The sequence below is a fragment of the Amblyomma maculatum genome, chromosome 3 (assembly GCF_055883805.1).
Source record: "Amblyomma maculatum isolate TAMU_Amacu chromosome 3, ASM5588380v1, whole genome shotgun sequence".
NCBI classification, from domain to species: domain Eukaryota; kingdom Metazoa; phylum Arthropoda; class Arachnida; order Ixodida; family Ixodidae; genus Amblyomma; species Amblyomma maculatum.
Window position 1 is genome coordinate 39,583,736 of NC_139346.1, and position 12,271 is coordinate 39,596,006.

Sequence of the window (12,271 nt, forward strand, 5' to 3'; positions counted from 1 at the left end):
CATTGGTAATCTCGCATCCAAATTTCAAAAAACAAAATTGGCGTAAATACAATTGAGAGCCAACTCACACACATATGGAAGACAAGGAATAGTCCAGAAAACGTATGGCTGAATCAAAAATACGATAAAAACCTTAGAAAAACGAGATTCAAACTCGCATAATAATTTGAACAGCATTCCGCGGAATTCGTGAGAAATCAATGGAACCACATTTGTGAAAATGTAAATGGCAATCTATGTCCAATAGATAAGTGGAATCTTCTGTGGAATCTCCTCTACCCGGAATCTAAGCAAGATACGATTACAAAAAAATCACCAAAATCTTAAACATAGACCCAGATACGGATTATAAAGTCGTATTAGATTATAAACGCACAATAGCAGAGATACTTTTACCCAACCCGAGACGCAGTTCTCACAAGAATATGACGGAAAATCTAATCCCGGACGTGGATATAAAAATGGAGGAAATAAAAGCAGCCCACCATAAGATTCGCGCGACATCTGCCCCGGGAGAGGACGGCGTTAAGAGAGAACTGCTTAGAAATCTAGATTATGATTTTATCGCAGTTCTAGAAGAATTTGCAAACTAGTGTTGCAGAAGTGAATAACTTCCAGCCTCTTGAAAACATGTCATTGCTGAATTGATACCGAAACCAGGCAAGAGGCTCTCGCTTGATTTGAAAACCAGAAACATATTTCATTTGCTTCGTGCATAGGAAAATTGATGGGGCAGACTCCACTCTAACATGCAGAAAGACAATTTATATCCAAACGCTATAGTTCACTTTAGACCCCATTTATCAACACAGCATAAAATGCTTAGAATAGTAAACAAAGTTTTGTCTCCGGAGGAGAAAAATGAGGACGAGAGTAATTCTAGCTGCATATTTAACCAGATACTTTTATAACATCAAATACAAAGCTGTCCTAGAATCACTTTCACCATTACACGCAGGCAAGAGAATCTGCAACTACATTAAAAGGCTTCTTGTCGTATAGAATGGCTTAAATCCAATTTGGTAAGATCAAATCCGGCACCATTGCTTTAGGAGACAGAGGAACGTCGCAAGGATCACTCGTATCCCCCTTTCTGCTGATATAACCTTAATCAAAATGGCCCACAAGTTTGCGAAAATTCCAGGCCTAGAACGCTCCTTTTACGCAGTCGATATTACGTTGTGGACCACCAGGGGAAATGTTGCAACCATAGAAGACATGCTAAAAAACGTAGAAGATATGGTTGTAGAGGAAGCGCAAATAGCAGGGCTTGTGTGTTCCATTCAAAAGTCGGAAATCTTGTACTACATCCAATGAGTCAATGAAAGAGTACAGCCCACAAAATCCGAATCTACGCAGAAGAAAAAACGATTCCGGAAATGGAAACACTGAGAATCCTAAGAATGCTCATGAAATGACCCACTAAATAATAAATTGATCAACAGAGGAAATCAAATCTTCGTTTTTATCAAGCGTATCGCAAATAGGTGAGGAGGAGCTGAAGAAGCCGAGGCCAAGAGACTAATACAGGCCTTCATTTTTAGCAGAGCCATCTACTCTACAACTTGCCTCACCCTCGCAGTCAAAGAAATGGATGAACTGGGTGCGTTAATTAGACAGTCCTACAAAGCTGCAGCCTGTCCCGTCATAAGAAGTAATAAACTATTACAATTAGGAATTCATGACCTCCTAGCGGAAATGGTGGATGCACATCTGTACAAAATGAAAGCCTATCAGTCACTGAAACAGGAAGTTTGATCCGAAAAAAAGTGGGCATAGAAGACGAAGGAGTCTGTACACCTATCTTGCCAATTTAAAGACGAATGCACGAAAGCTTAATCCTCCCCAGCCGAGAAACATGTGTCCAGACTATAATAAGAGCAGAAGAATGGCTTTGTACAAAAGTTCCATGACATGTTTTTAATTCACAAAAACATGGTGTACTTGGGCATTGCATAATATGCTGACAGAGACGCATTTTTCTTAGGAGTTGTCGACAATCACGGCCGTCCTTTCGCATCGGCAACGATTAATGAAACGAAATTTCCGCAGGAGGTCCTATAATCTGCCATAGATTTTGTCGTTAATTTACCATTACCAAATACACAATACGCAACACTAAAACCTAAATTCAAAATTTCGCGAAAGAAAGGGCCCACACTGCCGTAATCAGTCTTACAGAACTATACATATACCAGCCAGACCACATTGTTCTGGGTCCCCGCCGGCCCAGACCATCCTAGAAACGAGGCGGCGTACCAATTTGCCCGAGGCTTCGTCGTTAACCGGGAAGTGCACTAATCCAAGCTCAGGTCGGCCAAAGAACGAATGACACCTAAAAAGAAATCGCAATCGAATTCATGAAATACAGATATCTCTTTCCAGAGTCACACAGATCTCTGAGTAAAAACACAAATCAGCTGGCGGCAGCTTCATACGCAGACATACATTTACTCCAGATGGTTCCCAGAGGAGTGCAGCCTCGTCTGTTGTCTCTGCGGGCACCAAAGGGTAGACATACCAGACATTTTATACTCATGCAATCAAGACAAGCCATCGCATAGTCTGCAGCTGTTTACCCAGTCGCATTGGGAGGCCACGCAGCTCGGCTGAGACCTACAGGTTCAACTCAGAGTCACAGAGCGGGCCGATGAGGTCCCCAAACGACGTCGTCAGTCGACCACCTGACGTCCGGCTTAGAGGAAACCACACCAGGAGGGTAACACCTCCTTAACGCACGCCAAATACCTCTCCCTCAGTAAAGTTTTCCTCCTCCTCCTAGCCGATGTGGGCCGAGGCACCGCCGCCGCCGTTTTCTTTCGGCGTGGTTGGCGCCACCGAGTTAATACACAAACTACTGACAGCGCGCAGTTTAAACAGATGTAGCCGTTCTAGGCTGATGGAGCGAAAATCTGTGCGCGTGATCTGCGTGGGGATCTGTGAGCTAATTCGCAAATAGCGGACGTGTGATGAGGAAAATTAAGAATGAAACGATTGATGGCGATAGGTAACGAATAAACTTTGTAGACATCGATAGGGTTAATGACTGTTGTGGGCGCCACTGACAACAACGCCCCAAGCAGCAAGCTAACCAGGCGGACCGCCGTTAGACCCCGGCATGGGCGACCGCGCCAAGCAGAGCGAAAACGGGCGCCATTACCTGATGTATAAATAAACAGTTTTGGTCGTTATACCGGCTACGTCTACCACAAGGTGACAGCGGCGGGATAACCAACGCAGCATGACACCCACAAGGACAGCGAGCCCAACGTAAGCGGCCGCAGCGTCATGCCAGACACTCGCGGCGCGAACGAAGAGCGCGCGAGCGGCACTCCGAGAATGACGATCAATCCGCTCGCCGTGGAACTGCCGACAAAGCTCGATTTCCGCAAGCCCGAAGATTGGACACGATGCACCGCAAGTGGGAACGCTACCTACTCACCTCCGGTCTGACAGGACAGGACGAGACGACGCAAATCAACACATTACTCTACGCCATGGGCGAAGAAGCGGAGGAAGTGCTCGCTGCTTTGAAACTGACAGACCAACAGATAGCATCATACTCGGCCGTGGTGAGTGCTTTTGGAAAGTATTTCCTAGGTCGAAAGAATGTCATCTATGAGAGAGCGCGATTTAACTTTCGGCAACAGGAGCAGCATGAATACGTCGACGCATTTGCGACTGAACTGTTCAAGATGGCCGAAAAATGCGATTACGGAACTCTCAGACGAACTGATTCGGGACAGGCTCGTGGTCGGCTTGCGAGACGTAAAACTCGGCGAGAGCTTGCAGCTTGACGCAGAACTCACTCTCGAAAAAGCAATCCCAGCTGTCCGCAATTCAGAGAGCGTGCAACTTCAACACAAGAAAATTCGCCCCATCGAACAGCCAGCTCTCGACATGGGAGAAGTTCGCGGCCAGACAAATGTCAAACCTCGCCGGAACGAAGCGAAGGTGCATTTCAAGTCGCGCCCTCAACGTACACACAAGACGGGAGACGAACGCTGCAAGTGGTGTGGTGGTGTGCGTGACCACACGAAGACACAGTGTCCCGCGATAGACAAGACGTGCAACCAGTGTGGGAAAAAAGGACACTACGCCCGCGTCTGCATGTCTAAGCCGAAGGACGAGACCTCGAGTATTCGACAACGACCAAAAGATCTCGGAGAGCTATATCTAGGCGAAATCAAAGTGGGAGTGAACACGTCGTGGATGATTACTGCTACCATGAACAACTATTTCATTTTACCTTCAAGGTCGACACCGGCGCGGATGTGACAGCAATCGCACACGACCAGTACGACAGAACAGTCACGGGACCCATCAAGTCAACGCAACAGCTGTTGACAGGCTCAGGCCAGACAGCGATAGCCACTGTTGGCCACATCGATGCAACAGTCACCTGGCGCAACATTCAAGTCCAAGAAGCAGTCTTCATCATCAAAGGATTAAAAGAACCGCTGCTCAGTCGACCAGCTATAGAATCACTTGGGATTCTACAGTGCCCTCTTGAGCTAGACGAAACCCTCGCACAATCAACTGATGTCCCCAACTTCTTGGCGTCATACCCAAAGCTAACGTCTGTGTTTGGAGTCATGAAGACTGAGTACCGCATCAAAGTAAAAAAGATGCTGAGCCATACGCAGTCAGTTATCCTAGGCGCGTGTCTCTTCCACTGCTTCCACTTGTGAAGAAAGAACTAGAAAGAATGAAAGACTTGGGAGTCATCCAGAAGATCGAGCGAGCAACCGAGTGGTATTTTCCAATGGTTGTCGCACGAAAAAAACAATGAGCTGCGCACTTGCGTGGACTATGGTCAACTCAACTAACAAATAATACGCGAACGTGTGCTCATGTCTACGGTGGACAAGTGTCTTGCAAAATTAGCAGGTGCAACAGTTTTCAGCCGCCTAAATGCACGAGCAGGGTACTGGCCGGTGCCACTGTCCAAGGACTCTCGCGAATACACAACCTTCATCACACCAGTTGGCAGGTTCCAGTTACTGAGGCTTCCCTTCGGAATCTCCACAGCGCCAGAGTTCTACCAACGAGAAATACTCCGTGTGCTCGAAGGACTAGATGGTACGAGTTGTCTACAAGATGGCATCATTGTCTCAGAGAAGACAACTGAGGAACACGACACCAACCTACTGATGGCGCTGAGGAAGCTGGAAGATGCAGGTGTTACCCTCAACATCGACAAGTCCTCCTTTTGACAAACAGAAGTAACATTCTTAGGACACGTCGTAAACTCAACAGGAGTCAGCGCCGACCCGGAGAAGGTCAGGGCCATAGTCCAGCTCGACCCACCATGTGATGTGTCAAAAGTCAGGTTTTGTTGGGCTCTGCAAACCACCTAGCGAAATATCTTCCAGAGCTAGCAGACTTTACGAAGCCTCTCAGAGACTTGCTCCACCAAGACGCCGACTGGCACAGGGGCACCGCTCAGCAGCAGAGTTTTGACAAACCCAAGCAAGCTTTAAGCAGGACGCCGATTCTCCCTCACTACGATGCTCAGTCGCATCACACAGTGTCTGTGGATGCTTCCTCATACGGTCTTGGGGCTGTACTTTTACAGCAGTCGCACGAAAAGCTCCTACCTGTGGCATATGCATCACGCTCCCTTACGGATACAGAACAAAGATATGCCCAAATCGAAAAGGAGGCACTAGCAATCACATGGGCTTGCGAACATTTCCGCAAATACCTGCTGTAATCAACCTTTCACGTGGAAACGGACCACAAGCCGTTAATACCGCTGCTGACGACTAAACTACTTAACGAGCTAAGTCCTCGCCTTCAAAGTTTCAGGATGCGCCTTTTGGAGTACGACTACATCATGCCCCACACTCCCGGCAAAAAGCTGTACACAGCTGACCTTCTCTCCCGGAAGCCATCTGGGAAACCAGCGGACAATGAAAGAACTCTCGAGAGTGCAGTGCGCGAGTTTTAAGAATTAGCATTTGAACAGCTCCCTGCTTCAAACCAAATGCTGGACAGAATCAGGGCAGCATCCAGTCAGATGCAACACTTTCCAGGGCGACTACCTTCTTGCACTACATCATGGCCAACTGTGCATGGGCTGTCACCTGACCTGAAAAGGTACGTAGAGATGGCTAGTGAGATTTCGCTCGTTGATGGTCTGCTATTCAAAGGCGACAGAACAATCATCACGCCAGACATCAAAGTACAGGTTCTGGAAAAACTCCATACAGGCCACTTGGGCACAACGAGGTGCCGAGCGAGGGCAAGGGAATGCATATGGTGGACAAGCATAGGCAAGCACATTGAATACTACGTGAAAAAGTGTCCAACTTGCAGAGAGCACAGAAAGCCAGAAACAAAACCCCTGCTTCTAACCCCATTGCCAGCACACCCTTGGGACACAGTCGGCATGGATCTCTTCACGCTGGAGGGGAAAGAGTATGTTGTAGTAGTAGACTACTACTCCCGATTTTTCGAGCTAGAACAGCTGCCGAAGACAGCTACAAAAACATAGCCCTAGTCTTAGAGCCAATGTTTGCATGGTACGGTGTTCCATGGACAATACGCACTGACAACGGGCCGCAGTTGATTTCCACAGTTCAAAGAACTAGTGCATCACTGGGGAGCCTCACACACAACCTCGAGCCCTTACTACACGCAGAGCAACGGTATTGCTGAGAGGGCTGTGCAGACAGCAAAGCAGCTTTTGAAGAAGTCTTCCAACACACACGAAGCGCTGCTTGCCTACAGGACCACACCCAGCGTGGAAGGGTTTTCACGAGGAGAACTCTTAATGGGTCGTCTTCTGAACACCACAATACAAGCCACTTCGAAGCTGCTAGCCCCGAAGTGGGACGACAACGAATTCAGACAAAATAATTAAGCCTACAGAACTCGTGCAAAACGATCATACGAGACTCAGCACAAGGTACGGAGCCGAGAGCGCTTACCACCAGGCACAGCGGTGCGCATCCTCGCTGGAGCTGCATCACACGGCGTGGTAACACAGCCAACATCAGAACCAAGGTCCTACGTTGTACAAACCGACAGAGGACAAGCAAGACGTACAGCAAGACACCTGCAACCGTTGCAGGACACGAGCACCACAAGCAGTGGAAAATGCCTGATAATGAGTGGTTACAATGATTAGGCATGACTCATCATGACTACGAAACAATCAATGTCATACGACTACTTGAAATGACCGAAACTGGCTGGAAACGATAAGAGGTGAACGGTGAGAGGCAAATGACAGGATATGAAGAGTAGGCTTTCGACATTCTCCTATTAAGAGATATCTAAGAGGCCCTCTAATTCTTTTTATTTTCAGTACATCCAGCTGGGCTTAATATTTTGTGTTGCCTTTCACTCTCAGGCTTATAATCATGTAATTTTGAAAAACAGAAAAAAAAAACAAAATAAAAGTAACAAAAATCAACGACGTGGTAGGAACTCCGATGAAACGTTTTTAAAGGGGACGAGCCAGTCAAGCTTGGCCGTTCTTTATTTCACTTCCATATTTTTAATTATATTTGATGTCTACCTAATTTTGTACTTTGTGACTTGCTGTCTAGCAGAAGGTGGTGGTGGTGGTGGTAGTGGTTTATTATTAATCAGAAAGAAAGAAAATAGTGTTGCCGGCTGCGGCAACTCCTATCTAAAATCTGAAGCACCTGAGCGGCGGCCGGCGGGAAAGAAAAGGGGATAGCGCCGTCCTTGTCGTCTCGTCTTGTCCTTGTCTCTTTGCACTATACCATATATTTGTTCAAGACACGTGCTAACACGCCCAATTTACCACGTTAAAAAAGGGGATAGGGAGAAGATAGCGAGGGAAAATGCAGAGGGCAGTGATAGGAAGAAAGAACAGGGGCAAAGAAGCTCCTCCACGGCTCTCATTCGAGTGAGACACTTTGAAATTCGAAATAAATCCAAGAGTTGGCTTTTAAAGACCAACACAGAGGCGCTGAAGGTCGTTTTAGTCCTGCCGTAAGTGTACCATACCTTAATTTGGCGCTCAGTACTTACAGCATGTCTTTTCTCCCTTCTGGAAGAAGGATCTCTTTCTTCCAGTAATGCATCCATTACTCGGGCATCACCTTTTTTGTGATATTGTAATCTGCGTGGACTATCTCACACGTTACTGTGAAACCGCCGCTCTTCCATCTGCTACGGCGCATCAGGTGTCGCTTTTCTTGCTGCACTCAGTCATCTTACGACACGGGCCGCCACGAATTGTCATCACTGACCGGGGCCGACAATTCACTGCTGATGTTGTTGAAGAGCTCATGCGTTTATGCGCCGTAACTTTCCGACACTCGACGCCATACCATCCCCAGACAAATGGCTTGACTGAGCGCGTCAACAGAACGCTTATCAACATGCTAGCCATGTATGTGGACGCAGGGCATAAGAACTGGGACACCATACTGCCCTTCATCACGTATGCGTTTAATACCGCCACGCATGAGACGACTGGATACAGTCCATTTTTTCTGCTTTACGCCAGACCGCCACGCTACTCTCTGGATACTATCCTGCCCTTCACAAGCCGTGAAGACCCCTGCCTGGCTGAGACCCTCTGTCTCGCCGAAGAAGCTCGGAGAATCGCCCGATTACGGTCTGGTGCTTCACAAGAACGTTCCAAAGTGCGATACGATTCCAGTCACCGGCGGGTCACGTACTCTGTAGGTGATTTAGTCTGGCTATGGCGTCCAATTCGGCGCCGTGGCCTACATCAAAAACTCTTGGCCCATTATGACGGCCCATATGTGGTTATCAAACGCCTTAGTGATTTAACTTATGGGATAGCCCGCCTGACAGCATCGGGTCGCCGGTCTGCCAAAACCGAACTGTGTCATGTTGCCCGCTTGAAGCCGTGTCAGCCTCGCACGACTCACGAACACGCCCAGAGGGCTTCGTCTGAGTAGGGGGGAAATGTCACGCTAATGACGACGATGAGGGATGGTGATGGTGAGGCAGAAGAAGAAGACGAAGCGTTGGTGCCTGGGGCTAGTAGGCTTCACCTTATCCCACTGCCATATCACTGTAAATAAACACCCCTTTGCTATTTCATCGTAACAATATGATCGGGAAAGGGGCCCAGGGCTTCGCCGCATGACGATGAGGTATGCAGATTAAGAAGTGTAGGTTTTAGGAGAAGCAACAAGCTTGAAGGATTATGTTGCACATTTACAAGGGGTTTGGGAATACGCCAGAGTTCGTAAGAGAACAAGACTAAAATTTAAAACATTACAAAAGTTCAACGCTGCTGAACTAAATATTGAGCGAAAGCATTAGCTGCGGGTGACCGAGCGTTCTTCTTCTTTTTCTTCTTCCTCAGTCCACATATAAAGCCTCGCTTTAGCCAACCCGTATGAACGTGCCTTAGTGGCCTATAGGAGTAACGTGAATGTCAGGGTCCTAGCAGGCTGATTCTGACATAACCATCCCATGTGAAACGAGAGACCCAAGTTGGCAGCTCCTGCCAGCCCACATGTAAAGCCCCGTAACACGTGAGCACCAGCTGCGCCTCTAGCGTGCCACGCCGACCGCTTTTGTGTCACGTGGGTGTGACGTCACACGCTGCGCCGTGGCTGCGACCGCGGCCGACCACTTGAGGTGGTAGCCCAACTCTCATCCTAGTGTCACGTGGGGTGCGAAGTCACAGCGTTACGTGTGTGTGGCCGCGCTAGGCCGACCGCTTGAGTTGGTAGCCCGCTCTTCCCCTAGTGTCACTTGGGGTGTGACGTCACAGCGTCACGTTGGTGCGACCGCGCCACGCTCAAGGCGTAGTATTGCTCCCTAGAGTAGTATTGCTTTCGAAATAAAAAATACGAAGCGCGCTCAAACCTGCCAGTTTGCGGTTAGCAGTTGATGGTTCCCGGTGCTGACAGCTAGGGAGCTAAACTGCTTTACTATATATACAGTTAGTCACAAGCCTTTTCATTGGCTCCATCCACCACAAGTGACCCAAATAGCACACATGAAAACACACAAGAAAAAGTATTGGCGCCTTACATTCGCGACAAACCCCATTTTTGTTTTAGTACTGGTGCTATATGAGCCGAAAGGGCTCTCGTTGCTGCGAATTCCATGCGGCGAACGTCCCACCAGTGAATTCTTCAGCTCGGAGAGAGGATATATGTTTTCGCCTACCCCCGCCTCGTCCAGCCGATCAAAGCAGCGGCCGATGTCTTCTCCGTTGCCGCCGCCACTCGGGTGATCTACCGCGCTCACTGTCTGGAGAGCATAGTATTAGATGAATAGGGGCCAGATGGTTGAGAAAGCTCGTCTTCTGCTGTCCATCTTGTGTCAGAACGGCTTGGAGCCGAGTGAACGTGTGGACTGCCTTGGTCCTGCGTCGATCGGGTTGAACGGATTGAGCACAGTCCCGTGTTACTGATGCGCGCGTGTGCGTTCGTGCAGTAATTCATTTGTGCCATTTCCACGGCTTTTTGTTGCTCAGGGAAAGTTTAATAAGTGCAGGTGTCGCATCCTCGCTTCGCGTGCAGTGACCGTCACGTTGACGTTATGCTGTCTTAGCAAAAAAAAAAAGAAGAAAATTACAGCGCATTTCTATAAGGTATGCTGTTTACCCATTGAATTATGAGAAGGCGTATCTTTAAATGTGGTTAACAAAGATGTATTAAGCACAAATGATTAAAAACGCGGCTACCATTTTTTCTTGTTCTTGGTTGGGACTGTCAATTTCACTCTTTCAGTATTGTACACCTTCAACCAACTGGGAAATATATAAAGCCAGGCTGATTAGTACAAAACTTATATGGGAGACGCCGCTGTTTCTGCCCTATAGGTAAAAACACGCACAGCAAAATTAGCTACACTAATGACCAGCGAATTACACGTAGAGCCAGGAAATGAGGCGCCTAAAAGGCATCATAATGAATAACAATAACAAAGCGTGCGCTTAAAAAAACCGCACACGCGAGCAATTCATGAACTGGGGATTTGGAGGACAGTATTTAGTTGACGCAACCAGTGGTGTACCAGAAATATTTTTTGCTGTGTGTGTGGGGGGGGAGGGGGGGGGGGAGGGGGAGAGGTCATAAGCCGCGGGTTGAAAAAAAAAAAGGCCCCCCAAAAAGCAACTGATGGAGCAATGAGAAGATTTCAGAATAACGACCCCTCCCTGGCTACTCTATGGACGCACCAAAATAGCTTTCCTAGCAAACACAATTGAAGTGCAGCATATTTACAGTGACCTAGAAATAAGGCACTTGTAAAAATCACATAAGCGGTTGGAAAGTGTACTGAAGAGGAACTGTACCCCCTCCACAGCAAATAGTTGCCTATCGACCAACTCCCGCGCCTATCACCGCAGTGCCTATCAACTCTCGTGCGACCGGTGCGAACTTGTTTACCTTCTTGTGGCCGCTCGCGCGCAGTCATTTGTAGACATGTGCTCGGAGACCTGCCTGCGAGCGACGCGAAATCGTTGTCTTTTTTTTGTTGTTGTTGTTGTTGTTGTTGGAAATAATGTACAAAGCTCTCCCTGTCCTTTCTTGATATCGCTCCCCTCTGTACTTCCCCTCGCTATCCTCTCCCTATCCCCTTTTCTAAATTTCTCGCCGGGCGCAGCGCAGCTCGAGTGCTTCAGATTTTAGATAACGGTTGCCGCGGCCGGCAGCACTCTTTTCCTTCCTTTGTTTGATTGTTCAAATAAATAATCACTACCACCACCACCGGGTCTCAAGCAAACATACAGGCAGCACTGTAGTCACTGCGTTCCGAACCTCTGCCTTCTCTAAGTTTATTCTTCCACACACGTGCATACGGGACAAACCTATGCCGCGAAAACAATCGCTGTAGGTTCTTTTATTATAAAAAAAATGAAAAGAAAACTGTCGTTGAGGGGTCAAGCGCTCAGTGGCAACTCCAGCTTAACCAGGCGCCTCTTCTGAGCCCCCGGAGCTCAAACAATCCCTTTAGTGACGCATCGCGTACCGGTCAGCCTACGCGTATCTTTTTTTTTTCTTTATTACCGTCTTGGCAGCGCAAGCACAATACCTGCTTCCTCGCGATAAGCTGCGCACATGCATGAGCATAGCGAATGAGGCGCACGTAGGGAAACGAGAGAGCACTGAACGCGCCTACTATCAAAAGAAATAATGCATACATTAATAATAAGTTCACAGGAAAGGGAAGGTACCGTATCCGCCACGCTTCTCTCTGTGGACGCCTAAACCGCGCCGTAAGGGAAGGGAGGAAGATGGGAGTGAAAGCGGAAAGAGAGAAGGAGGAGCCGTAGTGGAGGGCTGCGTAGTAT